The 12500-nt window shown below is 31.9% G+C and overlaps 1 protein-coding gene across 12 annotated transcripts in view; it reads left to right on the forward strand.

The window, feature by feature from the left end:
* Window positions 1-12500, forward strand: part of LOC145266748 (uncharacterized) — a 141504-nt gene that overhangs the window by 15139 nt on the left and 113865 nt on the right. The window lies entirely within an intron of this gene.

Consider the following 12500-nt stretch of genomic DNA (forward strand, 5'->3'; position numbering starts at 1 on the left):
AAAGAGGTTGCAGGGAAGAGAAAAGCCCCCCCCCACTTGGCTACGAAGTCTATTCATAACTGTCAAGGCAGGATAAGGTCTTCCTAGTAGCTTCTACCTAGATAGACAGCAATACTGGCTCTTATATAGGTAGAGAATTGCATCAGCAGGTAGATATCTACTGGATCAATAGGATCTCATCATTTTTCCAATGATCTTGGCAACGGATTTGATGTACGTATTCCATTTTAGATCAGGAGTAAAGATCAAACCCAGAAACTTGTCAAAACATGGAGCCTCCCCAAGACGAGCCATTCGTTTCAATTGATGCCAGATGGGGATCAGAACTTTGATGATGTAAAGATAGAAGCTTAGTTTTAGATACATTAAAAGTAACCAGCCACTTTTTCCCCAATTGTACCACATGCTCAAGATCAGAGGAGAGAGAATCAGAGAACTTGATCGTTTATGGCCTTTGATGTGCTGCCATAGATGGTAGTGTCGTCAGCAAAAATGTCTACGAATGATGTAAGGATGTGATTTGGAAGATCATTAATGTAAATCAGGAAGAGAGTTGGACCCAGGATGGTTCCCTCAATATCTAACAAGCAGACTTAGTACTCTTTTGAAACCTGAATCCATTTTTCTCATAAGCTAGGAGTTAAAGAACAAGTTTTTTTTTTTTTTTTAATTAACCCAACAATCATCTAACAACAAAAGAAGAAAAGTTATGGGAAGCCAAGTAAATAGACAATATGATTCTTACAAAGTGTCAACACACGGATTATTTAGAATAGTATTCTTTAGAATTTTTGTACCTATCCCAAAACAGATAGTGTTAAGTTTATTTAGTTCTAAATCTTCTGGAGTTGAAGGTTCAATCCTCAATATAGGTGATACTAAGAATAACGGTAAAAATTACTTAAGTCCTCTATCTTCTATATATATAAAAGCCAAACGTCTGTGTGTATGTATGTATGTTTGTTTGTAACGCTAAAACTTTTGAAAGACGGAACCAAACTTGACAAATTTGGTATCATATCGAAGCCCCATCACCCGGATGACAAATATCAAAATTTCACGTCAAACGGACCACTAGAAGTTGGTCAACTGATCAGTTATCTTCGAGGGGGGCCCCCAAAAAACCTGTCATTATCTATATATATAAAAGACAAATGTTTGTTTGTGACGCTAAAACTTGAGATGAAAGATTCCTCTCCCCTAAGAATAAAACATATGTTCAATATCTGCTTTTGTTTTTTCATTGTTTATACGGTCCCGAGCAACGCCGGGTAGCCCTGCTAGTCTAGAATATAAATCTCACCTGTGTTTAAATGTATGTATCTATGTATGTCAGTCTAAAACTTTTGACAGAGGCAACGGATTTTCACAAGATCGGTATCGTTTTGAAGCTGGACCCTTCGGACAACAAATATCGAAATATTGGCTAAAAACATTCATTTCTTCACCCTCGACTGGGCACATTTCTACAGGGAGGGGTTGCTTTTTTTTTTTTTTTTTTTTTTTTCTCGAAAGTCATTCCCTCTTTTCGATTAACTAGCCTTAATTTCAACCACGTCATTTTCGATTTGGCGATAGGTGCAACAGCAAAGACATCACATTTTTTTTTCATGTTCTTTTCCTCCTTTGCGGTATGGGTTCGAGCCTGCCTGCCGATTACCATTTATTTATTTTTCTTTTCTCAACACCCACCTCCAAACACCCGAGAAACTCCAGGCACTCAGGCTAGTCAGTAATAAAATGAAGGCAAACTAGCTCTATGGATTAAAGAGTTCAGTTCGAAATTCGGTAGATTCCTGAGTTTGACAATATCCACCTGAACTAGACCATGGGTTATATTATCCGAAACTTGAAAATACTAGCCAAAATGATAAGTATAGTCTAGATAATTCAAATACTACAAACGTAGAACATTTTGCAGTAAATTGCAAATGCACATACACTTTTTATTAAGAGTTCCAATTAAATTACAATTAATGCCCCTCTGTCATATGTAGAGGCTGAGAGTTTATTAAAAAGAAAAAAATTATCTCTGTGTTCTTATTCAGAATGTGGTTTCTGCTTTCATCCCATTAATGGACTTTTCATGTATCTTGCTTTTTTATTTGGTGAAGTAGGCTGTGGGATGAGGTAGGAGTCATAGTAGCTATTGATAATTAGTGTGAAATCAGAAAGTTTATTTGAATTTTTTTAATGTAACATTTAATTGCACAGTAATATCACATTGAGAGGTTTGAATCCCCAATTCCCTCCAACTATGGATTAAAATAACTGCAGAAATGTATGATGTCTAGTATCTGAGTTGACAGATTGTCATTGACTGGAAGTCTGCTGCTATGTTCCTGACTAGAAAACTTCTAATAGCCATAGAAATATGTTTACCATCATTTGTTTTGATATTTTATACTTATATTCAAATTAAAATTGCTATTGAATTCCTCATTACTTTTAATGTGGCCACATAGATCTTTGCAAAACAAACAACTATACCAAGTTAATTTTTATGACGAGATTTGCCACTGAATTATAACTATTCAAAGTTTGTTTGTCCAAAAGCCAAATTTCAATGTGTAAATAAAAATGCAGGTTTTGAACGAGTGCAAAATCCTTACAAATGATATATTTTATGGTAAATGAAAATTTAGTATAATAAGAAGCAATAATTATTAGTTCAATATAGTCTAAGCATTGAGTAAAGTCTTATTAGCTATTCAAAAAATGTCACAAAAATGATGTGGAAGCACAATTTTGATACTTTTTTAAAAACTTTTCTTTATAAGATTCTTTTAAGCTCTAGCATATTGAATCTTAAGATTCCTAGAACAGTAATGATTAAACTGAATTTTAACAGTAAATCAATAAAACCAAACTGAGATTTGGACCATGTAAAAGCAGACAGAAACACAATTTGATAATTTGGCAAAAATTACGTTTACTGAAGTTTGCAACTTGAATTTCTTTTATGAAAAACAATTTAAAACTTCGTAATCCACATGTATTGACAAGTGGATTACGGTTCTTTTAGATTGATCTGTTCTTATACTTATAGAAATGCAATAAGTTGAAAAATATCAACATAAAAAACAATACATTGTTTGTTTAAAATAATTAATTACCCAAACCTGGAAAAAAACTATTACACAAGAGAAATTCTATCCAACCAAAGAAATGAATTATTACAAGTTGAAATTGAAAGGAATTTCATTGTTTACCCATTTTCATTTAATAAATTGTCTTCTTTTGCAATAGCCATTTTTAAATTGTCTTCTTTTGCAATAGCCATTTTTAAATTGTCTTCTTTTGCAATAGCCATTTTTAAATTGTCTTCTTTTGCAATAGCCATTTTTAAATTGTCTTCTTTTGCAATAGCCATTTTTAAATTGTCTTCTTTTGCAATAGCCATTTTTAAATTGTCTTCTTTTGCAATAGCCATTTTTAAATTGTCTTCTTTTGCAATAGCCATTTTTAAATTGTCTTCTTTTGCAATAGCCATTTTTAAATTGTCTTCTTTTGCAATAGCCATTTTTAAATTGTCTTCTTTTGCAATAGCCATTTTTAAATTGTCTTCTTTTGCAATAGCCATTTTTAAATTGTCTTCTTTTGCAATAGCCATTTTTAAATTGTCTTCTTTTGCAATAGCCATTTTTAAATTGTCTTCTTTTGCAATAACCATTTTTAAATTGTCTTCTTTTGCAATAGCCATTTTTAAATTGTCTTCTTTTGCAATAGCCATTTTTAAATTGTCTTCTTTTGCAATAGCCATTTTTAAATTGTCTTCTTTTGCAATAGCCATTTTTAAATTGTCTTCTTTTGCAATAGCCATTTTTAAATTGTCTTCTTTTGCAATAGCCATTTTTAAATTGTCTTCTTTTGCAATAGCCATTTTTAAATTGTCTTCTTTTGCAATAGCCATTTTTAAATTGTCTTCTTTTGCAATAGCCATTTTTAAATTGTCTTCTTTTGCAATAGCCATTTTTAAATTGTCTTCTTTTGCAATAGCCATTTTTAAATTGTCTTCTTTTGCAATAGCCATTTTTAAATTGTCTTCTTTTGCAATAGCCATTTTTAAATTGTCTTCTTTTGCAATAGCCATTTTTAAATTGTCTTCTTTTGCAATAGCCATTTTTAAATTGTCTTCTTTTGCAATAGCCATTTTTAAATTGTCTTCTTTTGCAATAGCCATTTTTAAATTGTCTTCTTTTGCAATAGCCATTTTTAAATTGTCTTCTTTTGCAATAGCCATTTTTAAATTGTCTTCTTTTGCAATAGCCATTTTTAAATTGTCTTCTTTTGCAATAGCCATTTTTAAATTGTCTTCTTTTGCAATAGCCATTTTTAAATTGTCTTCTTTTGCAATAGCCATTTTTAAATTGTCTTCTTTTGCAATAGCCATTTTTAAATTGTCTTCTTTTGCAATAGCCATTTTTAAATTGTCTTCTTTTGCAATAGCCATTTTTAAATTGTCTTCTTTTGCAATAGCCATTTTTAAATTGTCTTCTTTTGAAATAGCCATTTTTAAATTGTCTTCTTTTGCAATAGCCATTTTTAAATTGTCTTCTTTTGCAATAGCCATTTTTAAATTGTCTTCTTTTGCAATAGCCATTTTTAAATTGTCTTCTTTTGCAATAGCCATTTTTAAATTGTCTTCTTTTGCAATAGCCATTTTTAAATTGTCTTCTTTTGCAATAGCCATTTTTAAATTGTCTTCTTTTGCAATAGCCATTTTTAAATTGTCTTCTTTTGCAATAGCCATTTTTAAATTGTCTTCTTTTGCAATAGCCATTTTTAAATTGTCTTCTTTTGCAATAGCCATTTTTAAATTGTCTTCTTTTGCAATAGCCATTTTTAAATTGTCTTCTTTTGCAATAGCCATTTTTAAATTGTCTTCTTTTGCAATAGCCATTTTTAAATTGTCTTCTTTTGCAATAGCCATTTTTAAATTGTCTTCTTTTGCAATAGCCATTTTTAAATTGTCTTCTTTTGCAATAGCCATTTTTAAATTGTCTTCTTTTGCAATAGCCATTTTTAAATTGTCTTCTTTTGCAATAGCCATTTTTAAATTGTCTTCTTTTGCAATAGCCATTTTTAAATTGTCTTCTTTTGCAATAGCCATTTTTAAATTGTCTTCTTTTGCAATAGCCATTTTTAAATTGTCTTCTTTTGCAATAGCCATTTTTAAATTGTCTTCTTTTGCAATAGCCATTTTTAAATTGTCTTCTTTTGCAATAGCCATTTTTAAATTGTCTTCTTTTGCAATAGCCATTTTTAAATTGTCTTCTTTTGCAATAGCCATTTTTAAATTGTCTTCTTTTGCAATAGCCATTTTTAAATTGTCTTCTTTTGCAATAGCCATTTTTAAATTGTCTTCTTTTGCAATAGCCATTTTTAAATTGTCTTCTTTTGCAATAGCCATTTTTAAATTGTCTTCTTTTGCAATAGCCATTTTTAAATTGTCTTCTTTTGCAATAGCCATTTTTAAATTGTCTTCTTTTGCAATAGCCATTTTTAAATTGTCTTCTTTTGCAATAGCCATTTTTAAATTGTCTTCTTTTGCAATAGCCATTTTTAAATTGTCTTCTTTTGCAATAGCCATTTTTAAATTGTCTTCTTTTGCAATAGCCATTTTTAAATTGTCTTCTTTTGCAATAGCCATTTTTAAATTGTCTTCTTTTGCAATAGCCATTTTTAAATTGTCTTCTTTTGCAATAGCCATTTTTAAATTGTCTTCTTTTGCAATAGCCATTTTTAAATTGTCTTCTTTTGCAATAGCCATTTTTAAATTGTCTTCTTTTGCAATAGCCATTTTTAAATTGTCTTCTTTTGCAATAGCCATTTTTAAATTGTCTTCTTTTGCAATAGCCATTTTTAAATTGTCTTCTTTTGCAATAGCCATTTTTAAATTGTCTTCTTTTGCAATAGCCATTTTTAAATTGTCTTCTTTTGCAATAGCCATTTTTAAATTGTCTTCTTTTGCAATAGCCATTTTTAAATTGTCTTCTTTTGCAATAGCCATTTTTAAATTGTCTTCTTTTGCAATAGCCATTTTTAAATTGTCTTCTTTTGCAATAGCCATTTTTAAATTGTCTTCTTTTGCAATAGCCATTTTTAAATTGTCTTCTTTTGCAATAGCCATTTTTAAATTGTCTTCTTTTGAAATAGCCATTTTTAAATTGTCTTCTTTTGCAATAGCCATTTTTAAATTGTCTTCTTTTGCAATAGCCATTTTTAAATTGTCTTCTTTTGCAATAGCCATTTTTAAATTGTCTTCTTTTGCAATAGCCATTTTTAAATTGTCTTCTTTTGCAATAGCCATTTTTAAATTGTCTTCTTTTGCAATAGCCATTTTTAAATTGTCTTCTTTTGCAATAGCCATTTTTAAATTGTCTTCTTTTGCAATAGCCATTTTTAAATTGTCTTCTTTTGCAATAGCCATTTTTAAATTGTCTTCTTTTGCAATAGCCATTTTTAAATTGTCTTCTTTTGCAATAGCCATTTTTAAATTGTCTTCTTTTGCAATAGCCATTTTTAAATTGTCTTCTTTTGCAATAGCCATTTTTAAATTGTCTTCTTTTGCAATAGCCATTTTTAAATTGTCTTCTTTTGCAATAGCCATTTTTAAATTGTCTTCTTTTGCAATAGCCATTTTTAAATTGTCTTCTTTTGCAATAGCCATTTTTAAATTGTCTTCTTTTGCAATAGCCATTTTTAAATTGTCTTCTTTTGCAATAGCCATTTTTAAATTGTCTTCTTTTGCAATAGCCATTTTTAAATTGTCTTCTTTTGCAATAGCCATTTTTAAATTGTCTTCTTTTGCAATAGCCATTTTTAAATTGTCTTCTTTTGCAATAGCCATTTTTAAATTATCTTCTTTCGCAATAGTCATTTTTAAATTGTCTTCTTTTGCAATAGCCATTTTTAAATTGTCTTCTTTTGCAATAGCCATTTTTAAATTATCTTCTTTCGCAATAGTCATTTTCAAACCTTAAGGCTCCCGTGAGCAGAAAATTTTTCAACTATTTGATTATTTAATCTACTACAATTTATGACGATTTGTGAGAATATATTTTGACAAGGAAAGGCAAATGGTTAGGGTGAATATTCCTTGATAATTGTTAATAGATATTTGTTTCATCTATTAGATGGCAGGGGACCTTTTAAAGTTAACACTTAAGCGTTCAAATGGTTGTGCCACTTTGACAAGCTTAAAATGGGAACATCTAAGAAATAATTAAGGTTTTCATCATGTTCCATCAGATTACGTCTTCATATAGTGGTGTAATCAACATACGCAAAAATGTCGGCAACGTTCTAGCATTTTATTAGATTTGCTGCAGATCGGTGGAAACATGATACACTTTGTTATGCTAAATTGAATATGGCAGAAATCACATAGATTTCCACAGACTTCAAAAGCTGTGAATTTCTTCTCTTGTATTGATATTTGCAAGTCCAGAGTAGTAAAAATGGAGTAGTGAGCAATGTTTTTGTTGGTAAAGGATACACATCAAGGTACGTGAACCGGTTGATGGTCTGACTATAGTCGATGAAAAGACACTTGTATCGATCATTGGGGGTTACTAGAACCTGTCCTCTCCAGAGCCTCCAGAATTATTCCATTCACTTAATGTTTAATTATGGTTTTCGACAGACAATTAGGTGATGCAGCAGTACAAACAGATGCGATTCATGATTCACAGCAGAAGTCACCTTAGGGGAGCGATTTGATCCGTGACTAGTTGAAAATGTCCCCTATTGCTGCAGTTTCTACAGACCGCATCACAGGCGGAGCATTTAATTTATGAATGTTGTCAATTACCATAGAAAAAACATTTTTTTCCCATTGTAAGTACAAGAAACATCACAAGTTACTGATGGTTCAGTGGTGGCGCCATATGATGTGAGGTTGATATAAGATTCAACCTGTTTCTGGGCTTTTTCTTAAGTGTCTTTCAAATTGAGTGTCCTTTCTGAGTGTCATCGAATTGTATGAGAGTGAATGCCTGTTATGAGGCCATCACAGAACTGCTTATTCACAATGTTTTCTGCCTCAAAGCGATCATCTGCAGTAAGTGAATCTAGCTTCTGCAAAAAATCATCAATCGTTTCACTAGGCTTCTGCTTAGAACTTGCCATAAGATGTCTAGAATGAACAATGTTGGAGGGCTTTACAAAAAGAGACTGAAGTTTAGCCATGGCTGATTCATATGAGTCACAATTTGCTATTTGTGCACTGGAGATGGGAGATGAATTGGAAAGTCTAGTTTGCTAGTTATTGGATAGTTATTGGACAACCTCAGGTAGTTGCTGAATGTACATAGCCAATGGTCTGCGAAATCAGGCACTGAAGGGTGATCATCGAAACACTGTGGTTTCAGAAATTGGTCCATTTTGGATTAGATTCTAAATGAATAAATTGCAATGATTCAGAACACGCAAGACGAATGATATCCAGTTAATAAAGCTTTATTCATCTAAGAATCACAGATATGCATGTTGAAATAGAAAAATGGAAAATTGCCAAGATTTTACACAAAGTAACAATACTAATATGACAAATCGTCTGCTTTTGGAATACCTATTTTTACATTCTCTGCTTTTGAAATACCTGCTTATACATAGTCTGCTTTTGGAATACTTGTTTTCAAACCTTAAGGCTCCCCTGGGCAGAAAATTTTTCAACTATTTGATTATTTAATCTACTTCAAATGTGAATATAATTTCATGCTACAATGATTTATAGCCTATCATTGGAAATACAAGTCAGACAAGTAGAACTTTTTTTTGTTTCGGTTATAACCTCATAATTTGAAAGCCTCTTATCTCCAATATTAAAGTGCTTTTTGTCTGCTTTATCATGACTAATTAAATGAAAATTAGAAATCTGAAGTCAAAAAGACCAGCAATTTTTATAACTTTTTTAATAGATTTTTATTGGTGTGGTTTTTGAAAATGTCGAAAATTATATATTCTTGAACTACTTGGGTTTTCGAATTTATTTTTATTTTTTTACTCGTTTTCACCTCAAACAAGGCGTATTGTCACTTTGATGGAAGGGGATTTTATTTGAGATTGTGTCTAGCAGGAAAGTCAAGGGAGTTGAGCAATGAAATGTTCTTTTTTTTTTTCTTTTTTCTTTTTAAACTGTTTGGCACAATTCCACTAAGTTGTAAGTGGCTGCTATTTGGGACCAGATTTGTGAGGATACTATGTAGGGTGTTGGGCAACAAGATGTCTGTTCACATTGCACATGAACTTCTCTATATCAGTAAAGTCAAGGAATCAGGGGCCCGTGAGGGAGTTCCAAAATCTAACAGTTCAAAGGAAGAAATTATTTGAGTAGAAGACTTTATGGTATCTAAGGATTTTGCTACTTGTCAGGTTTGTCGGGGGTATTTATGGTAAGGAGGTACTGCTAGTCCTTTGAGTTCATCCAAGCACTTTCCATTAAAGTACTTATAAAACAGGCACAGGGAGGCTGCATATTGGTGGTTGGAGTTTGGCTGACAGTGTGGGACCAATTAAGTTGTTGACTCTTTTTTTAACCCTATCTAGGAGCAAGAGACTAGTAACAAATGCACCAGCCCAGATGTGGCAACAATACTCCATGCATGGGAGAATAGTAGTTTGGGAAAGATGCAGGTACTCTCAGGTGTGAGTAATCTTCTAGCATGATAGAGGGAGCTTACCTTCCTCAAAGCAGTTTTGGCAATTACTACAATGTATTTGTTCCAATTCATGTTGTTTGTTAAATCTAGGAGTTTACATTTAAATTCTGCAAATTCTGCAAATTAATACAATCAAGTAAGCAATAAACAGGAAGGGAATTCCAAAATCTAGCAGTTCAAGGGAAGAAAAGAAACTATTAGAGAGTAGAAGGCTTTCCAGCATCTAGCAGGGTTTGCACATGTTTGAAATCTTTGAATTTTGGCTTTTGTCTAGAAAAGGCCTTATTTCTATTATTACTTTGAAAAATCCTTGAAAATATAGAAAATGTCTTGAAAAATCCTTGAAAATATAGAAAATGTCTTGAAAAATCCTTGAAAATATAGAAAATGTCTTGAAAACTCCTTGAAAATTGTATTCTTTATGTTCAGTAAAAATTGTGTCGAAATATTAAAAATAAAATCGAAATAATATTAAATTATTTTTTTTAAGTATTCATAAAAATACCATTAAAATATTTTATGCCCTCATTTTTATTTGGAGGGGAGGTGTTCAAATCTCCCTTTAATTTTGCTTACATTTATAATTTAAGTTTTGTGGAGGGCACAAGAGAGGAGGAGTAGTGGCAGCCATCATAAATAAAAAGAATCTCTCCTCACTCTTAAAATAAACTTTCATTGCGCAGTCCGGACTCTCCAATTGTGAAGTAGACTTTTTGAATTGCTGTGGCTTGTAAAACAAACCCCAAATTTTGTTTTGAAATCTTGAATTTTGTCTGGAGAAGGCTTTGAAAAACTTTGAAAAGACTAGAAAAGTCCTTGAAAATAGATATTGAAAATCTGTACAAACTCTGTCTGGTGACTTCTACAGTGAAGGGTTGGATTTTGCTGCTTGTTATGTTAGTTGGATGCTGGATATCCATAAAAGTCACTAACTCTTACTATAAATTTATAAATAAATCAATAAACATATTTTAACTTTATTCATTGAACATGTCGATATGCCTATTTAAATCAATAGTTGTACAATAACAGTGCAAGGTCTGCAGTTGGATGAGAGTTCTTTCGTTAATAGATGTAGAGAAGTTGAGGTATCAAGGTCAGTTGCTAGGCATAGACAAAAAAAAAAAAACATTGGAGGAAGTTATAAAATTGGACTTGAGCAAAAGAGGGACACATAAAGCCCAGGCCAGAAATAGGTTATTTTGGGAATCATTTTCTTAAAATCGTCGAACACGTGTCAACATGTAGAATGGATGTTAAACAAAATATGATGATGATAATTCAATCCATGAGCTGGTTGTTTGCTTTTTGTTCTTGTGCGCATCTTTAATGCATGTAGAAATGTCATGGTAAGGTTATGTAAAATAAAAAGTTACTTTCTTTTATTCTTACTAGTAAAGGTTTTAAAAACAATACTGAAACTAGATTAAACGGTCCGCTGCTTAGTAACTTTCTTTTTATATTAAACTAGTATATATATATTTGCGTCGGGATTCTTGCGTCGGTTAGATTCCAGAAGTTTTCGCATACTTCCTAGATCGTTATATTTCAGATTTGCAAACGGACATGGTTTTTTTTCATTTCTTTTGATTGAGTTTTAAAAAATTCCCACCATTCTCTTCACTGTTTGTCTTTTTCGTATAAATAAAGCAAAACTAATCGGACGCAAATGCCAACTCCCAGCCTACGTCTGGGTAGTATCTATTCTGTAATTCGTCCTTGGTCAATGTAGGGGAAACCCTTCATACTGAGATAATTACTATTTATTTGGATACTGCTAGAGTTCCACCTTTTTTGGGGGGAGCTGCTTTTACCCCCACATTAAAAACGACCTTCGTGGGAGGTTTAAAAGCAACGCCATTTCTGCAAGTCATCTTTTTGATTAACTATGTTTAATTTGAACGCTTAACACTTCTGGTCGCGTCATGATGTAGCAGTAAGACGTCGGATTTTCTTTCACTTTCTTTTCTGCCTTTGCGTCATGGGTTCGAGCTTACCTGCCTACCACTTTTTTTTTTTTTTTTTTTTTTTTTTTAACACCTACAAACACCTGGCAACGCCGGGCACCCAGGCTAGTATAAAATAAATAGAAGAAATGAAGTTGAACTCGCCTGGGAATATTGAGCATTTTTGATGACTATATATCACTTTCTATCCCGGACAAATCCGAGTAGATTTTCTTGGATAAAATAGTATAACAAAGCATATTCATGTTGTTTTTCCGGTTAACACAATGTTTAATTATATTAAATTTATGTGGTTGCAAAAGTTTACATGGATTCAAAAGAAGCATTCAGGTGGAGAAAAGTATGTTTAAAAACTAACATGATTGAGACAGGAAAGATGTTATACACACTTTTTTTTTTATCTATTCTATTTTCTTTTCCAGGAATCTGAGCTTGCTAGTACTAGATGTATTATTTTGGAGGTACCTATTTACAATGCCTCCCCATGGGGCAGAGTTAGATACCAAGGTCGTTTTTTAACGTAGAGAAAAGAAACAAAAATTAAAAATTGTCTCAGTCGTGAAGGATTTGTTGTCCACTGACAGAGAACGAGTAATTGAAGTGTAACATCTGAAGAACAGATACTACACTTAAATCTTGGCTCATTGGAGGTAGATGAAATCTGTATCTACTTAGACATAAAAAAAGTAAATAGACATCTTTATTATCATCAATAATAAAGACTGCTGTCAGAGGGTCCTGATTAACCTAGGCCAGATATTATTTTTCTTCACTGATGAATTTAACAGTGGAATCCCTGAGGTTTTCACTGATTTGACACTGCTAAAGTCCGTCATCATAGTAACCTATAATATGACGTCTCTGAAAC

The sequence above is a fragment of the Euprymna scolopes genome, chromosome 1 (assembly GCF_053919585.1).
Source record: "Euprymna scolopes isolate OS-2025 chromosome 1, ASM5391958v1, whole genome shotgun sequence".
In the NCBI taxonomy this organism is placed as follows: Eukaryota; Metazoa; Mollusca; class Cephalopoda; order Sepiida; family Sepiolidae; genus Euprymna; species Euprymna scolopes.